At 37.4% G+C, this 20,315-nt stretch overlaps 2 long non-coding RNA genes across 17 annotated transcripts in view; one reads left to right on the forward strand and one right to left on the reverse strand.

Moving 5' to 3' along the window:
* LOC144321062 (uncharacterized) overlaps positions 1–19,022 on the forward strand; it is a 29,515-nt gene extending 10,493 nt beyond the window's left edge. For 3 of the 15 annotated variants that reach the window (XR_013386771.1, XR_013386770.1, XR_013386781.1), the window contains exons 2-5: positions 7,564–7,619; positions 12,185–12,420; positions 15,455–15,708; positions 17,021–19,020. This is a non-coding gene — a long non-coding RNA (uncharacterized LOC144321062). Of the gene's footprint in view, positions 1–2,417; positions 7,620–12,184; positions 12,421–15,454; positions 15,709–17,020 lie in introns of those variants that run through there. The other 12 variants (XR_013386778.1, XR_013386775.1, XR_013386777.1 and 9 more) reach the window with 8 other exon arrangements.
* The window catches only part of LOC144321064 (uncharacterized), a 41,266-nt gene that overhangs the window by 4,709 nt on the left and 16,242 nt on the right, over positions 1–20,315 (reverse strand). The window contains exon 3 of one of the 2 annotated variants that reach the window (XR_013386783.1): positions 1,446–1,909. The exons of the other annotated variant lie outside the window; for it this stretch is intronic. This is a non-coding gene — a long non-coding RNA (uncharacterized LOC144321064). Of the gene's footprint in view, positions 1–1,445; positions 1,910–20,315 lie in introns of those variants that run through there. 2 annotated transcript variants of the gene reach the window in all.

Here is a 20,315-nt window from a genome sequence, read left to right on the forward strand (position 1 = left end):
TATCTTCTCCCATTCTGTAGGTTGTCTTTGAGTTTTGTTGACTGTATCCTTTGCTGTGCAAAAGCTTCTTATCTTGATGAAGTCCCAATAGTTCATTTTTGCTTTTGTTTCTTTTGCCTTCGTGGATGTATCTTGCAAGAAGTTACTGTGGCCGAGTTCAAAAAGGGTGTTGCCTGTGTTCTTCTCTAGGATTTTGATGGAATCTTGTCTCACATTTAGATCTTTCATCCATTTTGAGTTTATCTTTGTGTATGGTGCAAGAGAGTGGTCTAGTTTCATTCTTCTGCATGTGGATGTCCAATTTTCCCAGCACCATTTATTGAAGAGACTGTCTTTCTTCCAATGGATAGTCTTTCCTCCTTTATCGAATATTAGTTGACCATAAAGTTCAGGGTCCACTTCTGGGTTCTCTATTCTGTTCCACTGATCTATGTGTCTGTTTTTGTGCCAGTACCACACTGTCTTGATTACCACAGCTTTGTAGTACAACCTGAAATCTGGCATTGTGATGCCCCCAGATATGGTTTTCTTTTTTAAAATTCCCCTGGCTATTCGGGGTCTTTTCTGATTCCACACAAATCTTAAAATAATTTGTTCTAACTCTCTGAAGAAAGTCCATGGTATTTTGATAGGGATTGCATTAAACGTGTATATTGCCCTGGGTAACATTGACATTTTCACAATATTAATTCTGCCAATCCATGAGCATGGAATATTTTTCCATCTCTTTGTGTCTTCCTCAATTTCTTTCAGAAGTGTTCTATAGTTTTGAGGGTATAGATCCTTTACATCTTTGGTTAGGTTTATTCCTAGGTATCTTATGCTTTTGGGTGCAATTGTAAATGGGATTGACTCCTTAATTTCTCTTTCTTCAGTCTCATTGTTAGTGTATAGAAATGCCACTGATTTCTGGGCATTGATTTTGTATCCTGCCACGCTACCGAATTGCTGTATGAGTTCTAGCAATCTTGGGGTGGAGACTTTTGGGTTTTCTATGTAGAGTATCATGTCATCGGCGAAGAGGGAGAGTTTGACTTCTTCTTTGCCAATTTGAATGCCTTTAATGTCTTTTTGTTGTCTGATTGCTGAGGCTAGGACTTCCAGTACTATGTTGAATAGCAGTGGTGAGAGTGGACATCCCTGTCTTGTTCCTGATTTTAGGGGAAAGGCTCCCAGTGCTTCCCCATTGAGAATGATATTTGCTGTGGGCTTTTCATAGATGGCTTTTAAGATGTCGAGGAATGTTCCCTCTATCCCTACACTCTGAAGAGTTTTGATCAGGAATGGATGCTGTATTTTGTCAAATGCTTTCTCTGCATCTAATGAGAGGATCATATAGTTCTTGGTTTTTCTCTTGCTGATATGATGAATCACATTGATTGTTTTACGGGTGTTGAACCAGCCTTGTGTCCCAGGGATAAATCCTACTTGGTCATGGTGAATAATTTTCTTAATGTACTGTTGGATCCTATTGGCTAGTATCTTGTTGAGAATTTTTGCATCCATGTTCATCAGGGATATTGGTCTGTAATTCTCCTTTTTGGTGGGGTCTTTGTCTGGTTTTGGAATTAAGGTGATGCTGGCCTCATAGAACGAATTTGGAAGTACTCCATCTCTTTCTATCTTTCCAAACAGCTTTAGGAGAATAGGTATGGTTTCTTCTTTAAACGTTTGATAAAATTCCCCTGGGAAGCCATCTGGCCCTGGACTCTTGTGTCTTGGGAGGTTTTTGATGACTGTGAAGCCTTTTAAAACAAATGTTAGGGCAGCCCTGGTGGCGCAGCAGTTTGGTGCCGCCTGCAGCCCGGGGCGTGATCCTGGGGACCCTGGATCGAGTCCCACGTCGGGCTCTCTGCATGGAACCTGCTTTTCCCTCTGCCTGTGTCTCTGCCTCTCTCTCTCTGCATCTCTGTGAATAAATAAATAAATAAAATATTTTTAAAAATGTAAAAAAAACAAAAACAAAAAACAAATTTTAAATTCAAGTTAATGTATAGTTTTGGTTTCAGGAGTAGAGTTTAGTGATTCATCTCTTATATATTACCCAATGGTCATCCCAACAAGTGTCCTCCTTAATGCCCATCACCCATTTAGCCCATCCCCTACCTGCCTCCCATCCTGCAACCCTCAGTTTGCTCTCTAAGGTTAAGAGTCTCTTATGGTTTGCCTCCCTCTCTGTCTTTATTTTTCCTTTCCTTCCCCTATTTCATCTATTTTGTTTCTTTTTTTTTTAAAGATTTATTTATTTATTTATTCAGAGAGAGCGAAGAGAGAGGCAGAGAAGCAGGCTCCATGCAGGAAGCCCGACGTGGGACTCGATCCCGGGTCTCCAGGATCACACCCCGGGCTGCAGGCGGCGCTAAACTGCTGCGCCACTGGGGCTGCCCTCTGTTTTGTTTCTTAAATTCCACATATGAGTGTAATCATGTGATATTTGTCTTCCTCTGACTGACTTATTTCACCTAACATAATAACCTCTAGTTCCATCCACATTCTTGCAAATGGCAAGATTTCATTCTTTTTGAGGACTGAGTAATATTCCATGGTGTGTGTGTATGTATGTGTGTGTGTGTGTATATATATATATACACACATCTTCTTTATCCATTTATCTTTTGATGGACATCTGGGCTCTTTTCATAGTTTGGCTATTGGAGACATTGCTGCTATAAACATTGGGGTACATATGCCCCTTCAGATCACTACATTTGTATCTTTGGGGTCAATACCTATTAATGCAATTGCTGGGTCATAGGGTAGTTCTATTTTTAACTTTTGGAGGAACCTCCATGCTGTTTTCCAGAATGGCTGTACCAGTTTGCATTTCCCACCAACAGTGCAAAAGTTTCCCTTCTCCACGTCTTCACCAACATCTGTTGTTTCCTGAGCTGTTAACTTCAGTCATTCTGCCAGGTGTGACGTGGTATCTCATCATGATTTTGATGTGTATTTCTCTGATTATGTGTGATGTTCATCTTTTCATTTGTCTGTTAGTCATTTGTATGGCTTCTTTGGAGAAATGTTCATGTCTTCTGCCCATTTCTTAACTGGATTATTTATTTTTTCAGGTGTTAATTTTGATGAGTTCTTTATAGATCCTGGATACCTGCCCTTTATCCAATACATCATTTGCAAATATCTTCTCCCATTCAATTGGGTGCCTTTTAGTTTTTTTTATCATATGGGAAAAACAAAACTTTTTTGAATGACATTTAAAAAGAACTAAATGAGGGACGCCTGGGTGGCTCAGCAGTTGGGCATCTGCCTTTGGCTCAGGGCGTGATCCCAGAATCCTGGGATCGAGTCCCACATCAGGCTTCCTGCATGGAGCCTGCTTCTCTCTCCGCCTAGGTCTCTGCCTCTCTCTCTGTCTCAATAAATAAATAAATAAATAAAAATCTTTAAAAAAAAGAACTAAATGAATGAGAAGGAATATCATGCTTGTTGATGGAAAGATGATATTGTAAAGATATGTGTGATATCATAAAGAGATATATATTTAGATACTAAGATATAGACATTTGAATTCCTAATTGATAGTACAATCCCCGTTAAATTCTAAAAGGTGTGTGTGTTGAATTCAAAGATATTCTAAACTTTTCATGTAAGTGAAAAAGGCCAAGCATAGCCAAGAAGAGAATAAAGTAGAGTCACTTGTTTTCCCACATAAAACTTATAATAGACCTGTAGCTGTCAAGATAGTGGTTATTAGTGGAGAGATGAACAACAATAAAATAAAACATTGGAGCAAATTGCAAAGCCTGGTATCAGACCCACTCATATATGGAAGCTTGATTTTTAACAAGGTTATACCACAGAGCATTGGCCACAAGGGCATTGTTAGATATTGTTGGATAAACCCCTTTATTATGATATACTGTTCTGCATTTCTTATTACGGTCTTTGGTTTAAAATCTAGTTTGTATAAGTATGGCCACTCTAGCTATCTTTTGATGTCCATTAACATAAATGCCTTCCCCCCCCCTTTCAATCTGGAGGTGTCTTGAGTCTAAAATGAGTCTCTTGTAAGCAGCATATTGATGGGTCCTGTTTTTCACTTATTCTGATACCTCTTTGTCTTTTGACTGGAGCATTTAGTCCATTTCCATTTAGCATAATTATTGATAGACATGAATTTAGTGCCATTGTGTTACTTGTAAAGTCACTGCTTCTGTAGATCATCTCTATTCCATTCTAGGCTTTGCTGCTTTTGGTCTCTCTTTCCCACTCAGAGGGTCCTCTTTAATATTTATTGCAGGGATGGTTTAGTGTTCATGAACTCCTTTAGTTTTTGCTTGTCTTGGAAACTCTTTTTTATATCTCCTATTCTGAATGATAGCTTTGCTTGATATAGTATTCTTGCCTGCATAATTTTCCTATTCATCATGTTGAATATATCATGCCACTTTCTTCTGGCCTGTCAAGTTTCTGTAGACAGGTCTGCTGCTAAACTTATGTGTGTACCCTTGTAGGTTAAGGACCTTTTGTCCTAGGTGCTTTCAGGAGTCTCTCTTTATCTTTGTATTTTGCAGGTTTCACTATAGGTCTTGGTGTTGACCTCTTTTTGTTTATTTTGAGGAATATTCTCTTTGCATCTTGGACTTGAATGCCTGTCCTTTTCCAGATTAGGGAAGTTCTCAGATATAATTTGTTCAAATAAACCTTCTGCCCCTTTTTCCTGCTCTTCTTCTGGGACTCCTATGATATGGATATTAACATGCTTTGTAGAATCAGTGAATTCCTTAAGTCTATATTCGTGATCTAATAGTCTTCTTTCCCTCTTCAGCTTCATTATTTTCTATAATTTTATCTTCTGTATCCCTATTAAATTCTCTGCTTCTTCCATCCTTGTGATTACATCCAGTTGGTTTTGCATCTTGGTTTTTTAAATTTCAGCCTGACTAGTTCTTAGGTCTTTTATCTCTGCAGTCAGAGTTTCTCTGGTGTCTTCTGTGCTTCTTTCAAGCATAGCTAGTATTTTCATGACTGTTGTAAGTACTTGTTCAGATATATTGCTTATATCTATTTTGAGCAAATCCTTGGCTATGATTTCTTCTTGATCTTTCGTTTTGGAGAATTCCTCTGTCTCATCATTATGTCTAGGTTTCTGCCTTTTGTGTGTTTTGAAAGCTTATTAATGTTTCTTGCTCCTGAGAGTATACTGTGTCAGGAAGGGGTCATATACTGTCCATGGCCTGCTGCTTCAGGAAGTGTTTCTGATGTGTGCTGTGTGCACTCTGTTGTTGTGTTTTGGCTACTCTTTCCCACAGGTTAGTCCTCTGCAGAGTTCCTCCTTGCTTGCAGTAGGGAGTGTTTGGACCTTTCCCTAGGTGCACTTCGATTTGTTAAGGTAAGTCTGATTAAAACAAAACAAAACACCTGATCCAAGGAAAACGAAAAGGCAAGCAAAGAAAACTATAAGCCTGATATCAAAGAAAAAGGAAAAAGGAAAAAAGAAAAAAGAAAAAGAAGCCTGATTCAAAAAATGAGAAAAGGAAACCAATCAACAAACAAAACCAATAAGCCTGATTCCAGAGAAAAATAATACAACAAAATTAAACTTAATAAAATTTAAAAAAGAAAAAAGCCTGGTCATATTTCCACCAGAACTGAAGCTGAAATTTTGGAGCATTCTGTGATCAGTTGACTTAGTACATGCTGGGGGGCCTAGGTCATCTTGAGGGAGAGAGGCCTGCTGTGTTGGTTCAGCCTTTGTAAAGCCTTTGCCTTTGTAAAGATGCCCTGTGGGGTGCAGGGGGATGGGGTTTGTTGTAAGCAACTCCAGCCTCTCCTGGAGGCACTGTTTCTCTTTGAAGTCCAACTGTGCTTGTGGGCAGAGGGGTGGAAGATGGTATTACCTTGCCCTTTTGTTCCCAGGGAGGGGAACTCACCTCAGCCACTGTTCAGGAGGCCCTCACAGTAAAGTGAACAGTCACCTCTATTGTGTTCCAGGCTTTCATCAGATCCCTACTCTAAACCTGTTTGTGTCTGTTAAGTTTCTTTCCTTAAATTAAATGAACTAATGTCTGCTAGTTTCAGACTTTTCTTCTACAGCTTCCTCACCTCTCTCAGCCTATTTATAGAATTGAACAGGGTTAGGGCCTTGGTTTGGATTAGGTTTTGGCTTAAAGGAATGTTGTGGCTGGTTTTGATTTTTTAAAGATTTTATTTATTTGAGAGGAGAGAGCAGGAGTATGGAGGAGGGACAGTGGGAGAGGGAGAAGCAGACTCTCTACTGAGCAGGGAGCCCGATGTTGGGCTCTATCCCAGGACCCTGAGTTCATGACTTGAGTTGAAGGCAGCCACTTAACCAACTGAGCCACATAGGCACCCCTGGTTTGATGTTGTATCCAGACCACTAAAACTTTATCCATATCAGCAATAAGGCTGTTTTGTTTTCTCATTATTCATGTATTTATTGAAGTAGTGCTTTTAATTTCTTCAAAAACTTTTCCTTTTAATGCATAACTTTGCTAACTAGCACAAGAGGCCTAGCTTTGGTCTGTCTCAGCTTTTAACATACCTTCCACACTAAGCTTAATACTTTCTATCTTTTGGTATGAAGTAAGAGATGTGTGACTCTTCCTTTCTCTTAAACACTTAGAGCCTATTGTAGGGTTATCAAAATGGCCAAATTTAAGTATTGTTGTGTGTCAGAAAATAGGGAGGTACAAGGGGAGGAAGAAAATGAGGGGGAACAGCCCATCAGTGGAACAGTCTATACACACACATTTATTGATTAAGTTTGGCATCTTATATGGGTATGGTTCATGGTATCCCCAAACAATTACAATAGAAACGTCAAAGATCGCTGATCACAGACAATGACCATAACAAATGGCAATAACGTGGTACGCCTGGGTGGCTCAGTGGTTGAGTGTCTGCCTTTGGCTCAGGGCGTGATCCTGGAGTCCCAGGATCAAGTCCCACATCAGGCTTCCGGCATGGAGCCTGCTTCTCCCTCTGCCTATATCTCTGCCTCTTTCTCTCTGTGTCTCTCATGAATAAATAAATAAATAAATAAATAAATAAATAAATAAATAAAGTCTTTTTAAAAAAATGCATTAACAATGAAAAAGTGAAATAGGGATGCCTGGGTGCCTCAGTGGTTTGGCACCTGCCTTTGGCCCAGGGCATGATCCTGGAGTCCAGAGATCAAGTCCTGCATCGGGCTCCCTGCATGGAGCCTGCTTCTACCTCTGCCTGTGTCTCTGCTTCTCTCTCTCTCTCTGTGTCTCATGAATAAATAAAATCTTAAAAAAAGAAAAAGAAAAAGTGAAATATTGTGAGAATTACCAAAATGTGACAGAGATATGAAGTGAGCAAATCTATTGGAAAAACGATACTGATAGACTTGCTTGATGCAGGGTTGCTGCAAACTTCCCAATTTGTAAAAAAAACACGGTATCTGTGAAAGCATAATCTGAAGCACAGTAAAATGAGGTATGCCTGTAATATCTTCAGTGGTATCATATATATCACACTTTTTATTTACCTCCCATTATTTTGATTATTCTTTCTTTTTTTAAATTGAAATATAATTGACATATAACATTATATTAGTTTCAGGTGTACAACATAATGATTTGATACTTGGAAACACTGAAATCATCACCACAGTAAGTCTTGTTACTATCCATCACCATACAGAATCATAACATTTTTTTTTTCCTTATGACGGGAACTTTGAAGATCTGTTTTCTTAGCAACTTTCAGATATGCAGTACAATGTCATGGACTTTGGTCACCATGCTATATATTATATTTCCATGGCTATTTATAACTGGAATTTTGTACCTTTTTTTAAGATTTTATTTATTTATTTGAGACAGAGCATGCGTGAGTAATCACAAGAGAGCACAAGTGGTGGTGGGGAGGAACAGAGGGAAAGGGAGAAGCAGACTTTCTGCTGAGCAGGGAGCCTGATGCTGGGCTCAATCCCAGGACCCCATGATCATGACCTGAGCAGAAAGCATACACTTAACCAACTGAGTCACCTAGGCGCCCCTGGAATTTTGTATTTCTTGATCCTCTTCAGACATCCCTACAACCACAAATCTGTTTCCTGTATCTATGAATTTTGGTTTGTTTTGTTTCATTTGTTTTTGTAATCCACATATAAGTGAAATCAAACAGTATTTGGTTTTGTCTAACTTATTTCACTTAATAGCCTAAACCCTTAAAGTCCATCCATGTTGCACACAAATGGCAATATTTTATTGATTTTTAATGGCTGAATAGTATTTCATTGTATGTATTTATGTATATATACCATATCTCATATGCATATATATTTTATTTATTCATCTATCAATAGACACTTGGGATGTTTTCCTATCTTGGCTATTGTAAATAATGCTGCATAGGGGTGCAAATTTATGATTGCATGTCTTGAAGTATTTACCTTTCCCTCAGATAAGTGCCCAAAAGTGGAATTCCTGGATTATATTGTAGTTCTATTTTTTTTAATTTATTTATAAATATTTTATTTATTTATTAGAGTATGTGTGCATGAGCAGGAGGTGGGGCAGAGGGAAAGGGAGGGAGAATCCCAAGCAGAATACCTACTGAACACCAGAGCCCGATGTCAGCTCAGTCTCACAACCCTAAGATCATGACCTGAGCCAAAATCGAGTCAGGTGCTTACCTGATTGAGCCACCTAGGCACCCTGATAGTTCTATTTTTAACTTTTTAAGGAACCTCCGTGCTGTTTTCTGTAGTGGCTGTACCAATTTACACCCCGCCAATAGTGTGTGAGGGTTTCCTTTTCTCTACATCCTTGCCAACGCTTGTTATTTCTTATGTTTTTGATAATAGCCATTCCAACAGGTATGAGGTGATAGCTCATTGTGGCTGTAATTTGCTTCTCCCTGATGATTGGTGATGTTGAGAATCCTTTCATGTGCCTGTTGGCAATCTGTATGTCTTTTTTGGAAAAATTTTCATTCAGGTTCCCTACCCATTTTTAAATTGGATTGTTGTTGTATTGAGTTGTATGAGTTCTTTATATGCTTTTAATATTAACTTCTTATTGGATGTATTGTTTGCAGTTATCTTCTCCCATTCAGCAGGTAGGCTTTTCATTTTCTAGATGATTTGCTTTGTGCAGAGCTTTTTTAGTTTGATGTAGTCCCACTTGTTTGTGTTTGCTTTTGCTGACCTTGCCTTTGGAGCCATGTCCAAAAAGTCATCACCAAGACCAATGTTAAGGAGTTTTACTGCCTATGTTTACTTTACATAGGAGTTTTCTTTGTTTAGGAGTTTTATGATTTTAGGTCTTACATTAAAGTCCTTAATCCATTTTGAGTTAATTTTTGTGTATCCTATAAGGTAGTGGTCTAGTTTCATTCTTTTGTGTGTGACAGTCCAGTTTTCCCAATACCATTTGTTGAAAAATCTCCTTTCTCCATTGTATATTCTTGCTTCCTTTGTCTTTAATTAATTGAGCACATATGCATGGATTTATTTCTGGGTTCTCTATTCTATTCCATTGATCTATGTGTTTATTCTTATGCTTATTACATAGTGTTTTGATTACCATAGCTTTGTAATAAAGTTTGAAATCAGGGAGCATGATGCCTCTAACTTTGTTATCCTTTCTCAGGATTGCTTTGGCTATTAGAGATCTCTTGTGTTTCCATCCAAATTTTGGGATTGTTCTATTTATGAAAGTGCCATTGGAATTGAGACAGCTTTGAAACTAGGTTGCTTTGGGTAATATGGACATTTGTATAATATAAGTTCTTCCCATTTATAGAAAAGGAATATCTTTCCATTTATTTGTGTCTTCATTTTTTTTCATCAATGTGTTACAGTTTTCAGTGTAAAGATCTTTTGCCTCCTTTGTTAAATTTATTCCTAGGTACTTATTTTTTTTGCGGTTATAAATGGGATTGTTCTTAATTTCTCTTCTGATAGTTCATTGTTAGTATATAAAAATGCAACAGATTTTGTATGTTGATTTTGTACCTTGTAACTTCACTGAATTTGTCTATTCTAACCATTTCTTGTGTGTGTATCTTCAGGGTTTTCTATACATAAAATCATTTGTCTGCAATTAGGAAGACTTTTACTTTTTCTTTTCAATTTTGAATGCCTCATTTTTTTTTCCTTGCCTAATTGGTCTGGTTAGGACTTCCAATACTAAGTCAAATAAAAGTTTGATTATTCTGTTAGTCTTAGCCTCTCTTTCCTTCTGTTTAAAATTTATTCTATCTATATATTCTCATCCCTTTGGTGACTTAGTTACTATCTGTTAATTACTCCCAAATCAATTTTTCTTTTTTTTAAAGACTTATTTATTCATGAGAGACAGAGAGAGAGAGAGAGAGAGAGAGAGAGAGGCAGAGACACAGGCAGAGGGAGAAGCAGGCTCCATGCAGGGAGCCCGATGCGGGACTTGATTCTGGGACTCCAGGATCATGCCCTGGGCCGAAGGCAGGCGCTAAACCGCTGAGCCACCCAGGGATCCCCCCAAATCAATTTCTCTATCCTAGAACTTTCTTCTGAAATCCAGATAGTTATGTCTTTTGACCTAGCATTTTTCTTTTGGTTATTGCATAGATATTTCACATTAAAAATATCCAACCTGAAATCTTTCTCTCCTCTTCTTCCTGTATTCATTCATTCATTCATTCATTCATTCATTCATTCAGTATTTGAACACCTCATGTATACCACTGTTAGGTATTGGATATATAATAGGAATTAAATAAATAACATCATTGCCCTAACTCAGTTTAGAGGGGGAGACAGACAAACATGTAAACTTAAATATATAATCACAAATGAGATATGAAGAATAGCCAGGGGACCTAACAGAAGTTAGGGCAGGGGGAGTCATTGAAGATATGTTTGATGGAATGATAAATAATTTGAGACCTAAAAGATAAAGAGGTGGAGAGTGGAGGAGGAAGTTAAATTTTATACAGAAGGAACATCATGCAGGAAACACTGTGTAGCAAGATCTTGACATTTTATAGAACTTAAGAAAGCTATATAACCTAAAGTGTTTTGGTAAGAGGCAAAGTGTTGTGAGAAGGTGATATGGGGTAGGGGGGAGCCAAATCATAGATGGCCTTATAGATCATATTACAGATTTTAACATTTTTATTAAATGTACAAGAGAGCTATTTAAAGGGTTTTGAACACAAAAATGATAGGATCTGGTTTTAAGAATATAACACAAGTAATTTAAGCTTATTAAATATAATTAGAAGTTAATCATGTTTGCCTTGAAGCTCAAAAGCAAGATACCACGATTTCTCTTTTAGCTGCCTATACCAGAAATGAACATAAGAACTGTCCTTGAGGATCCCTGGGTGGCTCAGGGGTTTAGCGCCTGCTTTTGGCCCAGGGCACAATCCTGGAGTCCCAGGATCGAGTCCCATGTCGGGCTTCCTGCATGGAGCCTGCTTCTCCCTCCTCCTGTGTCTCTGCCTCTCTCTCTATGTCTATCATGAATAAATAAAAAAAAAAAGAATATATATATATATATATATATATATATATATATATATATATATATATATATATTTAACTGTCCTTGATGGTCTTTTTCTTTTTCTTTCTTTTTTTTTTTTTTAAGATTTTATTTATTTATTCATGAGAGACACAAAGAGGGACAGAGACACAGGCAGAGGGAGAAGCAGGCTCTATGCAGGGAGCCCAATGTGGGACTCCATCCGGGACTCTAGGATCATCCCCTGAGCCAAAGGAGATGCCCAACGGCTGAGCCATCAAGACGTCCTGATGGTCTTTTTCTTTACTATAGCCCTAATCTCATCATGTCTTATTGGATTTACATTTTTAACTTACCTTACATTGGCCACTTTCACCCAGTTCCACCTTCACCTCATAACATCTCTTAACTGTCCTCCTAACTGTGCTCTAGTTATATTCAAATACTATCCTACTAGTATGTGAGTTTTTAGATTGTCTCCAGCCTTGACACAGATAACTACCGTCCCTAGAATGCTTTCTCCCTCCTTCTACTCTTTACCTCTCCAATTTCCAATTTGGTTTGGAAAATTACTCACTTCTGTTCCTCTCTCAAGTCTCAGATTTAACATGTCCTTTGGGAAACTTGTCCAGCTTCTGTTCCTATGATATCCTCAGCTTACTCTTAATATAGATGTACTCTGTTCAAGAACTTGTCTAATTCTGGTTTACTCTTTCTTATAGGTTGCAGTTCTTTGAAGTCTCATCCCAAATAAAGGGAGCTTCACCCATTTGCTTGATTCCCTTGTTTCCTCTGTGTTTCTCCTGTACCGCATTTCCTTTTTTGCTCTACCTTGGTTGATTCTGGGTTCTAGTTCCTATCTCCCTACTCCTGAGAGGGTGTCAAAAGCACCTCTTCCAGAATTGGCAAATGCAGGGGTTACCTCTCTTAATCTCCATATTTTGCAGTTTTTAATCTGGTAAGTCTTCAGAGTCTTCTACTTTCCTCAGTATCTTCAAACATGTTTAAAATATTTTGTTCCATTTGTCTACTTGCTCAGCAGAAATGTTGGTCTGACTTCACTATGTTGCCATTTCTAGAAGTAGAGGCTCTGGCATATGTTTTGCAGTATATAACCTTGTGATCTAATTTTCCAGATTTTGACATATTTATTAATCTGTTTTTTTCTTTTTCTCTTTTTTATTAATCTGTTTTTAAAACTATGGGTAAAGTAAGTGAAAAGTGCTCTCTAGGGACACCTGGGTAGCTCAGTGGTTGAGTGTCTGCCTTTGGCTCAGGGCATGATCCTGGGTTTGGGGATCGAGTCCCGAATCAGGGTCCCTGCAAGGAGCCTGCTTCTCCACCTGCCTGTGTCTCTGCCTCTTTCTGTGTGTCTCTCGTGAATAAATAAGTAAATCTTTTTTTTTTTTAATGTGGAGATTTTTTTTTATTGGAGTTCAATTTGCCGACATTAAATAAGTAAATCTTAAAAAAAAGTGCTCTCTCTATAAAAAATGGAGAATTCAAAATTCTCTAAATTTGTTTTTTTTTAAGTTTTAATTGAAGTATAACATAAAAATGTACAAGTCATTAGTATATGTCTCATGTATTTTACAAAGTTAATATAGCTGTGTAACCAGCACTCAGAGAAACAGATTACCAAGTTCCAAGAAGCCCTTTTTGTTCTCCCTTCCAATCATTAGGCTCCTAAAGATAACTCCTATCCTAACATCTAACAGCATAGATTAGTTTTTTTTGTTTGAACTTTTTTTTTAAATTTTTATTTATTTATGATAGTCACAGAGAGAGAGAGAGAGAGAGAGAGAGAGAGAGGCAGAGACACAGGCAGAGGGAGAAGCAGGCTCCATGCACCGGGAGCCCGACGTGGGATTCGATCCTGGGTCTCAGGCAGGCGCTAAACTGCTGCGCCACCCAGGGATCCCTGTTTGTTTGAACTTTATGTGAATGAATAGTACAGAACATAATATATTACTCTGTCTTCATTAACTCAGTGTTATGTATGTGAAATTTATCCCATGTTGTCATTTAGGCCTTATCTAAATAGATTTACTGTAGGTGTAAGAAAATTAGATAAAGGTGGACTGCATACATATGTTCCAATTGCAAATAAATCTGCAGAAAAATTCACCTCAGTAGTCACAATAGATGGATGTTTTGGTAGTAGGGAATTCCAGGCTCAGTTTCAACATATACAAGGTGTGGGAAAAGGGTCTGGGATAATCTTCAGGGCGCTTTGGAGAGGAATTCCACTTAGCTGCTTAGCATGTCAGTCCCCTCCCCTCCCAATAGACTTTAAAGAAGCAGCTTTGTTGATACATAATTCACATACCATACAGTTGACTGGCATTGGCTTTTTGCTATAGCTGTAAACATGGTCACTGGGCCTAAAGAGACTGGGATTTTCTCCAGGTAGCTACTGACTTTTAGAGAGGATAGAGAGCTTCTACAATCACTGTTTGGCCCTAAATGTGACATACTCTGTTCCCCCCCCCCCTTTTTAAGATTTTATTTATTTATTCATGAGAGACAGAGGGAGAGAGAGAGGCAGAGACATAGGCAGAGGAAGAAGCAGGCTCCATGCAGGAAGCCTGATGTGAGACTTGATCCTGGGACTCTAGGATCACGCCCTGAGTCTAAGGCAGATGCTCATCCACTGAGCCACCCAGGCGTCCCTCCCCTTTCTTTATCAGAGTCAGGTCACAGTAAAAATAAAAGCATAGAAATCTTCAAGTATAGAAATGATCAGGCTACCAAGTTTCACCAAATACTTGAGAAAAATCAATACCATGAAAAGAATTACCAACTTTAAGAAGTCAAAAAACTAATACAGAAAAACTCAGTTAATATAGCAAGCAGAGAAAGATTTTAGAACAACTGTATTCTTACAGATTTGAGAATATTGCATCTTTGACTATGAAACAGATCTTGGATATTGTGATTGTTAAGATGAACAATACCTGGGCTAAATAGCAGAGTGACACAAAGTATAAAATAGTTGTAAGAGCAAGCTGTGAAATTCTTTGAGAACATAGAGGAAAGGTCAAGGGATTAGAAATGGTGAAAAAAAAAAAAAAAGCACATGGAATATAGATTCAGGAATTCAGTATCTGTCTGATAGGAATTCCAGATAGAATAGAGAAAATGGAAGGGAGGAAAGAAAGGAATCAAAGAAGAAAATTTTCCCAGAGCTTGAAAGGACAAAATCTTCACACTACAACAATGCAACGAGTGCAAATAAGAATAAGTCATGAAAGGCCTACACCTAAATACATTATGGTGAAATCTGAGAAGACAAGGGATAAAGAGAAGTTTCTAAAAAGCTTTCAAACAGAAAAAAAAGGCATCTACAGAGAAATAATCAGTTGTCTTATTGTAACAGTCTTTGAAAGCAATGAAACAACATTTTTAAAGATAGGGAAAATTAGTTTTGAACTGATCAGAATATTGTACCTAGCTCCCAAATCACTTAAGTGGGAGGGAAAAATAAAGATTTTTAAAAAACGTACAAGGCCTCAAAGTTTACCACTCGGGGTATTTCAGTTGGGTTGTGGATTGTAGAAAATGATCCTTTCCTTTCTTGCTCATGCAAAGATCTTTTTTTAAGTTTCTAAATTAATTAAGGATACAGGTGATGTTATGAATGAGGTGATTGCACGGAGCAGAGCTGATGGAATATATCTTAGTGCATCATTTCATGGCCCTCAGATTCTTAATGGGATGTGCAGCTGTTGGAGATGATATTCAGGTAGAAAAAGGTACTGTTGGATCTGGGAAAACTCAAGCCTTCCTGTGCATTTGCCCATTTATTCTTGAGGTTGAGGTTACCGTCAGAAATAATATATGTGCTTCCATCAGTGGGAACAAATACTTGGCTCTCTTGATTCTTAACCAAAAGATAGTATTACCAACATAAAATCTCCTCTGGGAAGAGGAAGCAGTGGTGTTCAATGTTCCTGAGCCTCTTATTTCATAGAAATTTTCTTTTTTCACAGCCCATCTAAATGTCCAGTAGACAAATGAAGAAATGTTCAGTGTTCAACTCATTAGTGACTAGAGAATTGCAAATTAAAAGAGAAACGTGCTACACAATTACTTGAATGACTTAAATTTTTAAAAACGTCTATATCCAGTAAGAAGCAAGGACATGGAGCAACAAGAGCAGATGGAAATATAATTGGTACAAACAGTTTAGTGTGTAGTAAAGATGAAAATGAGGCAGTCCTGTGACCAGAAATTTCACATTTAGGTATGTACCCAACTGAAATGTATCTACATTTGTCTAGGGAGACCTGAGTCATAATGTATATAGTGTTATTTATAATAGTTTCAAATTAAAATGACTCAAACACTTATCACCAAAAATTGAGAAGTAAGATTTTGGTATATTTGCACAATGAAACACAATATAGTAATGAAAATTAACAAAAGATAGTTGCATTCAACAACATGGAAGCATTTCAGAAACAGTGTTGAGGTATAAAGGCAAGACTGAAAAAAATATATACTTATATGCATTTATTTATGTGCATTTATTTAGGTAAGGTTAAAAATTAAGCAAAATGAAAATATCATGTTTAGAGATATATACTTAATGGGAGGGGTACAGGGTGATTAAAAAAATTGAACCTTTTAAAAAGTTATTACACAGTAACTGTATTATGTATTAGGATACACAGTACTCACCAAACTAGATTTTTTTCCTCTCATGTCTAAATATACACATAATGAGTCTTGAATACATTCTTTTTTTATAGAGAACATAGTGACAGGGATTCCATATTTAAACAAGGTAAAGAAGTATTTTCCTCCCATAGGCACAGGAAATCTCTAACAACTTGATTTTTCACCTCATTTCTATCACATCTTCTATTGGCTCCTTAATATCTTCTCTGAGAAAATGAATAAATACAAAAATAATATTTCACGGATTAGTATTGTATGTTCTATTTGAAACAGTGAGTGTGGATGAGTGGCAACCCAAATTTCTTGGGATACACTGAGAACTTTGTGTTGTATCACCCAATACTTACATCCTTGAAGATTGGAAGCACTGCATTATGGCCACCATTTCATCATTGGTGATAGGCTACAAAGAGTTTGGGCTAAATTAGCCCTCAGGATTGATATATATTATGGGAATAATTTTGAAGATTAGTAAAAGTATAAATGATATTGTGATAATTCCTTTATAATTTAGTTTTGACTTTATGTTCAAATATTTTTATTTAGTGACTAAATTTTCAATAAAATTCTGTTATTTAAAAATCACCCTTATGTCTCCTTACAAGGAGAAGCATGAAGGTAATTACTAAAAAAGTTAGGAAATTGTTACTTTTAGAGGGTGAGAAAGAGTTCTGATTCAAAAGGGCATTTTGCAGGCTTTTGTAGTGTTGGCAATATCCTATTTATGACCTGGATCATGATTACATGGGTGTTTGCTTGTGTAACAGTTCATTAAGCTGCACATTTATGTTTTACATACTTTCCTATATGTGTATTTTTAAAAAATATTTATTTATTTATTTATTTATTTATTTATTTATTTATTTATTTGACAGGGTGTGCACAAGCAGGGGCAATGCCGGAAGGAGAAGGAGAAGCAGACTTGCCGCTGAGCAGGGAGCCCAGTGCAGGGCTCCGACCCAGGACCCTGAGATCATGACCTGAACTGAAGGCAGACACTTACTTAACTGACTTAGCAACCCAGGCGCCCCTGTATATGCATTTTTTTTCACAATGCAGATGGCATTAAAGAACTTGGGAGGAAATAATTGCAGTTTATGTGTTTTATAAATATCTTTTTTTTTTTTTTTAAGATTTTATTTATTTATTCATGAGAGACACAGAGAGGGAGGGAGAGGGAGAAGCAGGCTCCATGCAGGGAGCCTGATGTAGGACTCAATCCCGGGACTGCAGGATCACGCCGTGAGCTGAAGGCAGGCACTAAACCGCTGAGCCACCCAGGGATCCCCTATAAATATCTTCTTAAAGATGACAATGTTAGAATGATCTTCTAGACCTTTGGTGAATTTGATTTATTAGAATTGGTTTCATTGAAGATAAAGAGATAGTATGGTTAGTATTTTTGAAATATTCTTTGAAGAAAAATATATAATAAGTAGCATACCAGTTTGTGGTTAGATACCTACATATCCAGTAGCAGAGAGAGACTTTGATTTTCCAGATAATGAGAAGCAGAATCTATTTCACATAGCAGGATTCAGTGTTTCTTGGACTAACCTAGGACTCAGTCATTAAATAGGGCTCTTTTCAGAAACTGGTCCTTACATTTGATGACTTTAGTTAATATTTTATTGAGAATAAACGTTAACAGTTCTTCATAATTAACATAGGAAATAAGATTCCCTTTTTTATTGAAGTGAGCCAAATGACATAGGCTTATTTCTAAGATTTTTACCTATAAGAATAATGTTGAGATAAAGACATTAAAGTATTGCTTAAGTATGCTTGCCATTTTTCTAGGTGAAATTGCATTTCAGGAGCACAGTCATGTGAAGTATGCATGGATAAACTCTTCTAGGTAGGGACACCTGTCTGGCTCAGTTGATAGAGCATGTGACTCTTGATCCTAGGTTGTAAGTTCAGGCCCTGCGTTGGGTGTAGAGATCACTTAACAATAAAATCTAAAAGCAAAACAACAACTCTTCTGGGTAGACTTCAGAGAATCCTCAATTTTAGCATTTTCTTTAGAATCTTCTTTAGAAACAATTAAATTGAGCCAGTTTTTAAAAGCCACATTGTTATTAGAAATTCAAGAATTCTTTTTCTTGGAGGGCACTTGATAGCATAGATAACTATGTCTGGGTATTATATGTTGGCAAATTGAATTTAAATAAAATATTTTTAAAAAAAGAATTATTTTTCTTTTGGTTGTGTGATTGGCTAGTTTTTCCCTAGAAAATATTTATACTTTGCCTGGCTTTCCTCTCATTCCTCAGTTTTCTTTAAAGTTTCAATCCTTGGTCCTCTGCTCTTCTCTATGCATGCTATTTCACTTAGGGAGCTACTGTTAAACCTTTACTCTTTCAAAAAAACTTTAAATATTCATTTGAGAGAGAGAAAAGAGAGAAAGTGTGCATGAGCAAAAGGAGAGGTAAAGGGAGAAGCAGACTCCCCACTGAGCTGGGAGTCTAATGCGGGGCTCAGTCCCAAGACCAGAGATCATGCTGACTGAGCCACCTAGGCGCCTCTCAGCCATCACTTTTATGATCATCATTTCTAGGCTTTACCTCCCATTCAAACTCCAGTCCAATTTTTTTTTAGATTTCTTTGGGATGCGTAAATGTTCCATTCTACCATTACTTCAAGCTAAATGTCTTCTAAACAATTCTTATAACCCATGACTAATTTCTTTCAAACCCCCAGTTTCCACCAATAGTTCTATTCAATATGCTCAAGAGAGAAAGGCTGTTTGGCTATGAAATCTATTATCTCAGGGGCAGTCTGGGTGGCTCTGGTTTAGCGCTGCCTTCAGCCCAGGGCATGGCCCTGGAGACCTGGGATTGAGTCCCATGTTGGGTTCCCTGCATGGAGCCTGCTTCTCCCTCTGCCTGTGTCTCTGCCTCTCTCTCTCTCTCTCTGTCATGAATAAATAAATAAAATCTTTTAAAAAAATCTATTATCTCATTGATCATCAGTTTTGTTTAGCTTTTGCTAGCTAGGTAGTTATCTGCACTGAAGTTTCACACACACTGGAATAATAATAATAATAATGATACTTCATCATTAAGTACTTAATAAGTTACTTGTATTAACTCATTTTATCCTCATATCAATACAGATTGATGATTATTGCTTTATTCAGCTTCATTTTAAATTATATATGAGAAATAAGAGTTACAAACAAAAAAATGCAGTTTTGCTGCCCTCTGTATTTATCTATGTGATTACCTTTATAGTACTGTATTTCTTCTTGTGGATTTGAGTACTTTGTTTACTTTTCAAGGACTCTCTTTAATATTTCTGGGATGATTGCTAGTGGTGAATTCTTTAGGCTTTTGTTTATTTGTGAATATCTTCATTTCATCTTCATTTTTTTTTTTTTTAAAAGATTGTATTTATTTATTAGAGTGAGCACGAGCAGGGGGAGTGGCAGAGGAAAAAGGACAAGCAGACACACCATGGGGCTCAATCCCAGGACCTGAGCCAAAGTCAGACACTTTTTTAAAAAAGATTTTTTTTTTTTAAAGAAGGTTTCATCTTTTTTTTTTTAATTTTATTTATTTATTCATGAGAGACACAGAGAGAGAGAGAGGCAGAGACACAGGCAGAGGGAGAAGTAGGCTCCATGCAGGGAGCCTGACGTGGGACTCGATCCCGGGTCTCCAGGATCGCACCCTGGGCTGAAGGCGGCGCTAAACCGCTGAGCCACCTGGGCTGCCCTAAAAAAGATTTTATTTACTTATTCATAAGAGACAACACAAAGGCAGAGACAGAGGCAGAGAGAGAAGCAGGGTCCCTGTGAAGAGTCTGATGGCGGCACTGTATCCAGAAGCCCAGGATCATGACCTGAGCTGAAGGCAGACACTCAACCACTGAGCCATCTAGGTGCCCCAATGTTAAATGCTTAACTGACTGAGCCACCCAGATTCTTCTTACCTTTATTTTAGAAGATAGATTTCCTGGACATAGAATTTTTGGTTGACAGGGTGTTTTTTTTTTTTTTTTCTTTCAGTTTCCGGTATACATGGTTTCTGATGAGAAATCAGCTGTTAATGTTATTGAGGCCCACATATAAGTGAGCCTCTTGCTACTTTCAAAATTCTGTTTATCTTTGGCTTTTGACAGTTTGACTGTAATGTATATGTCTAGGTGTGGATCTCTCTGAATTTA

Source organism: Canis aureus, chromosome 9, assembly GCF_053574225.1.
Source record: "Canis aureus isolate CA01 chromosome 9, VMU_Caureus_v.1.0, whole genome shotgun sequence".
Taxonomy (NCBI): Eukaryota; Metazoa; Chordata; class Mammalia; order Carnivora; family Canidae; genus Canis; species Canis aureus.